This window comes from Symphalangus syndactylus, chromosome 3 (genome assembly GCF_028878055.3).
Source record: "Symphalangus syndactylus isolate Jambi chromosome 3, NHGRI_mSymSyn1-v2.1_pri, whole genome shotgun sequence".
NCBI lineage: Eukaryota > Metazoa > Chordata > Mammalia > Primates > Hylobatidae > Symphalangus > Symphalangus syndactylus.
This window is the reverse complement of record NC_072425.2, coordinates 16371242-16380000: the sequence shown is the minus strand read 5'-3', so window position 1 is coordinate 16380000 and position 8759 is coordinate 16371242. Positions and strand designations below refer to the sequence as shown.

General features: G+C 50.6%; 1 pseudogene; it reads left to right on the top strand.

Moving 5' to 3' along the window:
- Nucleotides 1–5844: 5844 nt before the first annotated feature.
- On the top strand, nucleotides 5845–8498 carry LOC129478455 (protein PAT1 homolog 1-like; annotated as a pseudogene).
- Nucleotides 8499–8759: the final 261 nt, after the last annotated feature.

The window sequence follows — 8759 nt, the reverse complement described above, 5'->3', positions numbered from 1 at the left end:
GATGGCTATGACCTTGAGCGACTCACTTCTCTCCAGGCTCCGGGTGTCCCCTTCATTTGTTAACCTTTATTAAGCACCTCCCATGGGCCACGATTAGGCCCTGGGGATTCAGCAGTGAATGAAACTGACAAAACCCCTGACCTCATTAAGCTGACATTCTTTTTTTTCTTTTTTTTGTGGCAGAGTCTCACTCTGTCACCTTCTGTCACCACACCCGGCCAAAACTGACATCCTAATGAGGGATGCAGACAAAAACAAGGAAAGATTAGAGGGTGTGAATTGCTATAGAGAAAAATGAGAAGCGGGGAGATACAAAGTAAGATCTGAGAAGTTAACACCTGAACAAAGACGCAGGAGTGGGCCAGGCATACTTGCTCACGCCTGTAATCCTAGCACTTTGGAAGGCCTAAGGAGATGGATCACTGGAGGCCAGGAGTTTGAGACCAGCCTGGCCAACATAGGGAAATCCCATCTCTATTAAAAATACAAAAATTAGCCAGGTGAAGCCGGGCGCGGTGGCTCACGCCTGTAATCCTAGCACTTTGGGAGGCTGAGGCGGGCGGATCACGAGGTCAGGAGATCGAGACCATCCTGGCTAACATGGTGAAACCCCGTCTCTACTAAAAATACAAAAAAATTAGCCAGGCATGTTGGCGGGCGCCTGTAGTCCCAGCTACTCGGGAGGCTGAGGCGGGAGAATGGCGTGAACCCGGGAGGCAGAGCTTGCAGTGAGCCGAGATCGTGCCACTGCACTCCAGACTGGGCGAGAGCGAGACTCCGTCTCAAAAAAAAAAAAAAAAAATTAGCCAGGTGTGGTAGTGGGCGCCTGTAATGCCAGCTACTCAGGAGACTGAAGCAGGAGAATCGCTTGAACCCAGGAGATGGAGCTTGCAGTGAGCTGAGCTTGCACCACTGCACTCCAGCCTGGGCGACAGAGTGAGACTCCATCTCAAAAACAAAAGACTTCACCAGGCAGGGTGGCTCACACCTGTAATCCTACCACTTTGGGAGGCCGAGGCAAGTGGATCACAAGGTCAGGAGTTCAAGACCAGCCTGGCAAAGAGGGTGAAACCCCATCTCTACTAAAAATACAAAAATTAGCCAGGCATGGTGGTGGGCGCCTGTAGTCCCAGCTACTTTGGAGGCTGAGGCAGAGAACTGCTTGAACCTGGGAGGCGGAGGTTGCAGTGAGCTGAGATCACACCACTGCACTCCAGCCTGGGTGACAGAGTGAGACTCCGTCTCAAAAAAAAAAAAAAAGAGACAAAAAGACTTTAAGGAGGGGAGGGGCTGAGCCTTGGGGATAGCAAAAGGAAGAGCTTCCAAGCAGAAGGAACAGCATATGCAAAGGTCCTGAGGCAGGAGCAGGACTGACAGTGCAGAAGAGAGGAGGAGCCAGTGTCTAGAGTTGATAGAGCCAAGGTTGGGGCCAGAGAAGGGATGGCCATGAAGGCCATTTTGGCTTTTACTCTGAGATGGAGCCCCCAGAGAGATGGAGGCAAAGAAGTAACCATCTAACTTACATTTTTACATGATCATCCTGGCAGAGATGTGGCATGATCTCATGTAGTGTTATAAGATCACACCAGCTACTGTGCTGAGAATAAACTGTAGGCAGGTCCATGGAAGAAACAGGGAGACCAGTTAGGAACCCACTGTAATAATTCAAGCATGGCTGGGCGCGGTGGCTCACGCGTATAATCCTAGCACATTGGGAGGTTGAGATGGGTGGATCACCTGAGGTCAGCAGTTCGAGACCAGCCTGGCCAACATGGTGAAACTCCGTCTCTATTAAAAATACAAAAATAAGTCGGGCGTGGTAGTGGGTGCCTATAATCCCAGCCACTCAGGAGGCTGAGGCAGGAGAATCACTTGAACCCAGGAGGTGGAGGCTGCAGGGAGCCGAGATCGCACCATTGCACTCCAGCCTGGGCAACAAGAGTGAAACTTAGTTTCAAAAAAAAAAAATTAGCTGGGTGTGGTGGTGGGCACCTGTAGTCTCAGCTGCTCAGTAGGCTGAGGTAGGAGAATCGCTTGAAGCCGGGAGCGGAGATTGCAGTAAGCTGTGATCATGCAATTGTACTCCAGCCTGGGTGACAGAGAATGCCTCAGAAAAAAAGAAAAAATTGAGCTCCAAAAGGGTATGTCAGGTAAATAGCTGGATACAGAAGTCTGGAATTTGGGGCCCCAGTCTGGGCTGGAGATAGAAGCTTAGAACCCCTCAAGCTGCATACTCCTCCACCACAGGAACCTGTTAAAAGGCACATTCCTGCCCGCTCCCAATTCTCTGAAGGTTCTGATTTAGTAGGCTATGGGTGAGGCCTGACTTTTTTACTCTCTTTTTTTTTTTTGGTAGAGACAGTTCTCACTATGTTGCCCAGGCTGGTCTCAAACTCCTGAGCTCAAGTGATCCTCCTGCCTTGGCCTCCTAAACTGCTGGGATTACAGGCATGAGCCACTGCACCTGGCCTTTTTAATTTTTGTTTATTTATTTTTGAGACAGGGTCTCACTCTGTCTTACTCTATCACCCAGGCAGTGATGTACTCGCCAGAGTACAGTGGTGCAACCACAGCTCATTGCAGCCTTGACCTCCTGGGCTCAATCTATCCTCCTGTCTCAGCCTCCCAAGTAGCTGGATCTATAGGCCCGTGCCACCACCCCTGGCTAATTTTTAAATTTTTTTGTAGGGATGAGATCTCGGTATATTACCCAGGCTGGTCTTGAATCCTGAGCTCAAACAATCCTCCTGCCTCAGCCTGCTAAAGTTCTGGGATTACAGGTGTAAGCCACCAGGCTCAGGCTGGTGTTTTGTTTTGAGACGAGTCTCCCTCTGTTGCCCAGGCTGGAGTGCAGTGGCGGGATCTCGGCTTACTGCAACCTCCACCTCCTGGGTTCAAGTGATTCTCCTGCCTCAGTCTCCCAAGTAGTTGGGATTACAGGCGTGAGACACCATGTCCAGCTAATTTTTGTATTTTTATTAGAGACTGGGTTTCACCATGTTGACCAGGCTGCTCTTGAACTCCTGAGCTCAAGCAATTCCACCCACCTCAGCCTCCCAAAGTGCTGGGATTACTGGTGTGAGCCACCGCACCTTGCCAAGGTGACGGCTTTTATAAAAATCTGTCCCCTGACTTTTTAAGTAGCAAGTAGTACCTTCTCTTGTAAACTCGAATTGTAAGTGCTTCTGGCTCCCTGTCTGCTGAAGTCAGGGGCTATCGACCCCTTTGCTGAGTGCCCCAAACTGCAGAGTTTCCTGAGCTCCTTTGTATACTTTTAAAGTTCTTTTGCGTCCTTCTTTGCTGGCATGTTGCCAGAATAAAGAACATGGAATCTGGAGTGGGTCCCACGTGGGCTATAGTCCTGACATGGCGTGGGGAATGTGTGATCTTGGGCATGTTACTTAGCCTGTCTGAACCTTCATTTCTCCATTGCAAGTGAGGACAATACTGCTTTGTAGAATGCGGGTAAGGCACAGTGAACGGTATTTGATTATCTGGTCTTCTGATTGTCCCAGAGCTGTGAGTAAGGATGCTTTTTGCTATAAGGGACTAACTCAAACTGACTTAAGAAGACCATGTACAGGCTGACATAACACAGAGTGCAAAGCTGTAATCCCAGCACTTTGGGAGGCCGAGGTAGATGGATCACTGGAGGTCAGGAGTTTGAGACCAGCCTGGCCAACATAGGGAAACCCCATCTCTACTAAAAATGCCGAAATTAGCTGGCAGGCACCTGTAATCTCAGCTACTCAGGAGGCTGAGGCAGGAGAATCACTTGAATCCGAGAGGCAGAGGTTGCAGTGAGCCGAGACTGCACCACTGCACTCCAGTTTGGGTGACAGAGCAAGACTCCATCTCAAAAAAAAGAGTCACTTCTAGGCTGGGTGTGGTGGCTCATGCCTGTAATCCCAGCACTTTGCGAGGCCGAGGCAGGCTGATCACAAGGTCAGGAGATCGAGACTATACTAGCTAACACAGTGAAACCCCGTCTCCACTAAAAATACAAAAGCAAAATTAGCCAAGTGTGGTGGTGGGCGCCTGTAGTCCCAGCTACTCGGGAGGCTGAGGTGGGAGAATGGCGTGAACTCGGGAGGCGAAGCTTGCAGTGAGCTGAGATCGTGCCACTGCACTCCAGCCTGGGTGACAGAGCAAGACTCTGTCTCAAAAAAAAAAAAAAAAAAAAAAAGTCACTTCTAGATGCTTTTGAAGAAAGAACCCCAGTCAGCCTCTCCACATTGGCCCAAATAGAGTCACGTGTCCATTTCTGAACCAAGTGTTGACAATCACTGACAAGGAGGTGGGATTATCAACAGGCCAATCAGACTCATCCTCAGAGCCAGGCTGGGCTCAGCCTCCTCTGCAGCGGTGTGCCATGGGCACTCAGTGTGATTTATTGGTAAGTGAGCCAATAAATGTTGATCACCACCCTCTTTGGGGCAGCTGGGCAGGGCCTATGGTGGTGTGTGCGGGGCAGGATTCTATTTTATGTCCATAGTTCCTGTGGAAAGTGAACATGTTCTTCTGATGAGCTAGCTTGGCCAAGGTGGGCGTCCCCACCCTGTACATCCACTTAAGCAGTCAGCTGCAGAGGGCGCCACTGCTCGTCTTGGACAGGGGACCCATGGACCTCCCGCTAGAGGAGTTCTGGTCCCGTGTGCCCAAGGTGCAGCTGGCCCAGGAAGGAGGAGGCTGGTGTGCATCGCTCCTGGGGGTGGCTCCCCAGCTCCATCTTCACAAATTTCAATACTTCCCATCTGTTTGCAACTAACCTGTTCTCCTACTGGCATCTGTGACAGCTTTTTTTTTGAGATGGAGCCTTGCTCAGTCGCCCAGGCTGGAGTGCAGTGGTGCAATTTTGGCTCACTGCAACCTCTGCCTCCTGGTTCAAGCAATCCTCCTACCTTAGCCTCCCAAGTAGCTGGGAATACAGGCATGTGCCACCACAGCTGGCTTTTTTTTTTTTTTTCTTTTTTTTGGTATTTTTAGTAGAGATGGGGTTTCACCATGTTGACCAGGCTGGTCTCAAACTTCTGACCTCAAGTGATATACCCACCTTGGCTTCCCATAGTGCTGAGATTACAGTCATGAGCCATCACGCCCAGCCCAAGTCTTTTTTTTTTTTTTTTTTGAGACAGAGTCTTGCTTTGTCACTCAGGCTGGAGTGCAGTGGCGCAATTTTGGCTCACTGCAACCTCCGCCTCCTGGGTTCAAGCAATTCTCCTGCCTCAGCCTCTGGAGTAGCTGGGATTACAGGTGTGTGCCACCACGCCCGGCTAATTTTTTAATTTTTAGTAGAGAAAGGGTTTCACCGTGTTGGCCAGTCTGGTCTTGAACTCCTGACCTCAGATGATCCTCCCACCTCAGCCTCCCAAAGTGCTGGGATTACAGGCATGAGCCACCGCGCCCAGCTGGCCTAAGTCTTTAAATATAATTGCAACTGGGCGTATGGCAGCAGCCGGGGGTCCCGAGTCAGTGGAGGACCTGAGCCCGGGGAGTCAGTGCTTCTTCCCTCTCTTCCCTACTCTTCTCCTGACTCCCTCCCTCCCTTCCCAAGAGTCTTTGGAAGATTGTCCTGTGGATGAAATTGAAGATGCATTTCAGGGCCTGGGAAAAGAAGATGAGGAAATTGAACAATTCAGTGATAAGACATTCAGGTCAGGTGCAATTAATATTTGGCAGGAAGCACATGAGTGCCTGGCTGAACTGGAAGAAAAGCAACCAGTGGCAGTTATTGAACAGACAGGCAATGGAGAGAGGGATGAAATGGACTTGTTGGGTGACCATGAGGAGAATCTGGCAGAAAGGCTCAGTAAGATGGTGATTGAAAATGAACTAGAAGAAGGCCGGGCGCGGTGGCTCACGCTTGTAATCCCAGCACTTTGGGAGGCCGAGGCGGGCGGATCATGAGGTCAGGAGATCGAGACCATGGTGAAACCCCGTCTCTACTAAAAAATACAAAAAATTAGCCGGGCGTGGTGGCGGGCGCCTGTAGTCCCAGCTACTCGGAGAGGCTGAGGCAGGAGAATGGCGTGAACCCGGGAGGCGGAGCTTGCAGTGAGCCGAGATTGCGCCACTGCACTCCAGCCTGGGCGACAGAGCGAGACTCCGTCTCAAAAAAAAAAAAAAAAAAAGAAAATGAACTAGAAGATCCTGCTATCATGAGGGCAGTGCAAACCAGGCCAGTTTTATAACCCCAACCAGGAAGTCTGAATTCCAGTATCTGGGATGGATCTGAAGTTCTGAGAGGAGTCCAAAGACTACTGCTCATTCAGGAAATGCCTACAGTGTCTATATTAGAATGTGCCTTGCCTCAGAGGCCCCCAGGGTCCAGAAGATGATTGGGACCTTTCTGAATATGCATTACCAAGGCGGTCACCTTCACCTATCATTGGCAGTCCTCCTGTTAGAGCTGTCCCCATAGGCACCCCACCTAAGCAGATGGCTGTATCCAGTCTCGCCCAACATTTTCTGTGTCCGAAGCCTGTCCCTGTTCAGCCCCCAATGCCACCGCATTATCCTGCTCCCTATAGTGACAGGACATCTCCAAGTCAGCTCTGCTGTGTCCCGCTGCAGCCTGGATATATGCCTCCCAGCCAGTTCGCATGAGTCCCTGGATTTGTTGGTAGTCTACTTGCTGCTATGAGTCCCAGCTTACTACAAGGGCCAGTTGGGCAGATGCTTGCCCCAGCACCAGGCTTCTTTGCCTTCTTTAGTGCTCCATCCCTGCTGCACCACCTCCACAGCAGCACCCTCCTGGCCCAGGACTTCACCTGTAAAACCTAAGATCTCAGGCCCCAGTGTTTAGACCAGATGCAACTCACTTTCATCCACAGCACTGTCGACTCTTGCATCAGAGACAGCAACGGAATAGAAATCAGCATCAGAATCTCAATGGTGCAGGAGATAGAGGAAGTCAATGGAACAGTCATCAAGATCATCTCTGAAAGGATCCATATGCCAATCTCATGTTGCAGCGGGAAAAGGATTGGGTCCTGGGCCGGGCGCGGTGGCTCAAGCCTGTAATCCCAGCACTTTGGGAGGCCGAGGCGGGCGGATCACGAGGTCAGGAGATCGAGACCATCCTGGCTAACACGGTGAAACCCCGTCTCTACTAAAAATACAAAAAATTAGCCGGGCGTGTTGGCGGGCGCCTGTAGTCCCAGCTTCTCGGGAGGCTGAGGCAGGAGAATGGCCTGAACCCGGGAGGCGGAGCTTGCAGTGAGCCGAGATCGCGCCACTGCACTCCAGCCTGGGTGACACAGCAAGACTCCGTCTCAACAAAAAAAAAAAAAAAAAAAGGATTGGGTCCCTAAAATCCAGATGATGCAACTGCAAAGCACTGATCCCTACCTGGATGATTTTTATTGCCAGAATTACTTGGAAAAACTGTCAGCTGCTGAAGAAATATAAGGTGATGGCCCAAAAAAGGAGCGCACCAAGCTCATCACCCCTTAGGTGGCCAAACTGGAGCGCGCCTATAATCCAGTTCAATTTGCGGGCTCTTTGGGAAAGCTGTTTCTAGTGTAAATAATGAGCAAAAAATGATTGATGCTGTTGTGACATCTTGGAGTGAGGATGATGAAACAAAAGTTTGAAACAAGAAGAGAAAAACCCTTGTCATGGCCGAGCGCAGTGGCTCAAATCTGTAATCTCAGCACTTTGGGAGGCCGAGGCAGGCAGATCATGAGGTCAAGAGATCGAGACCATCCTGGCTAACATGGTGAAACCCCGTCTCTACTAAAAATACAAAAAATTAGCCGGGCTTGGTGGCGTGCACCTGTAGTTCCAGCTGCTGGGGAGGCTGAGGCAGGAGAATCGCTTGAACCTGGGAGGTGGAGGTTGCAGTGAGCTGAGATCATGCCACTGCACTCCAGCCTGGTGACAGAGGGAGACTCTGTCTCAAACAAACAAACAAAACCCTTGTCATAATTGAGAAAACCTACAGATTACTCCTTGCTGTGGAGGACTATGAAAGATGTTACTAGCCGGGCGTGGTGGCTCACGCCTGTAATCCCAGCACTTTGGGAGGCCGAGGCGGGCGGATCTCGAGGTCAGGAGATCGAGACCATCCTGGCTAACACGGTGAAACCCTGTCTCTACTAAAAGTACAAAAAATTAGCCGGGCGTGGTGGCGGGCGCCTGTAGTCCCAGCTACTTGGGAGGCTGAGGCAGGAGAATGGCGTGAACCCGGGAGGCAGAGCTTGCAGTGAGCCGAGATCCCACTGCTGCACTCCAGCCTGGGCGACAGAGCAAGACTCCATCTCAAAAAAAAAAAAAAAAAAAAAAAAAGACGTTACTGCCTAAAGCTAGAATGGATGAGGGAAAGCACGAAATTTGTAGCATGTATGACAACTTAAGGGGGAAATTGATTGCCTGGACAAGAGAGGCCTAGTGATGACCACTTTGTACAGATCATGTATATCCGAAAAGAGAAGAGCATGGTTGCCTGTATTCTTCCTTTCCTCTCCACAGAGCAAGCAGCTGACATTCTCCTGATAACAGCCAGGAACCTCCCTTTCCTTATCAAGAAGGATGCACAAGGGCCAGGCACCCTGGCTCACTCTTGAAATGCCAGCACTTTGGGAGGCCAAAGTGGGCGGATCACTTGAGGTCAGGAGTTCGAGACCAGCCTGGCCAACATGGTGAAACCCCATCTCTACTAAAAATACAAAAATTAGCCAGACATGTTGGCGCACACATGTAATCCCAGCTACTTGGGAGGCTGAGGCAGGAGAATCGCTTGAACCTGGGAGGCGGAG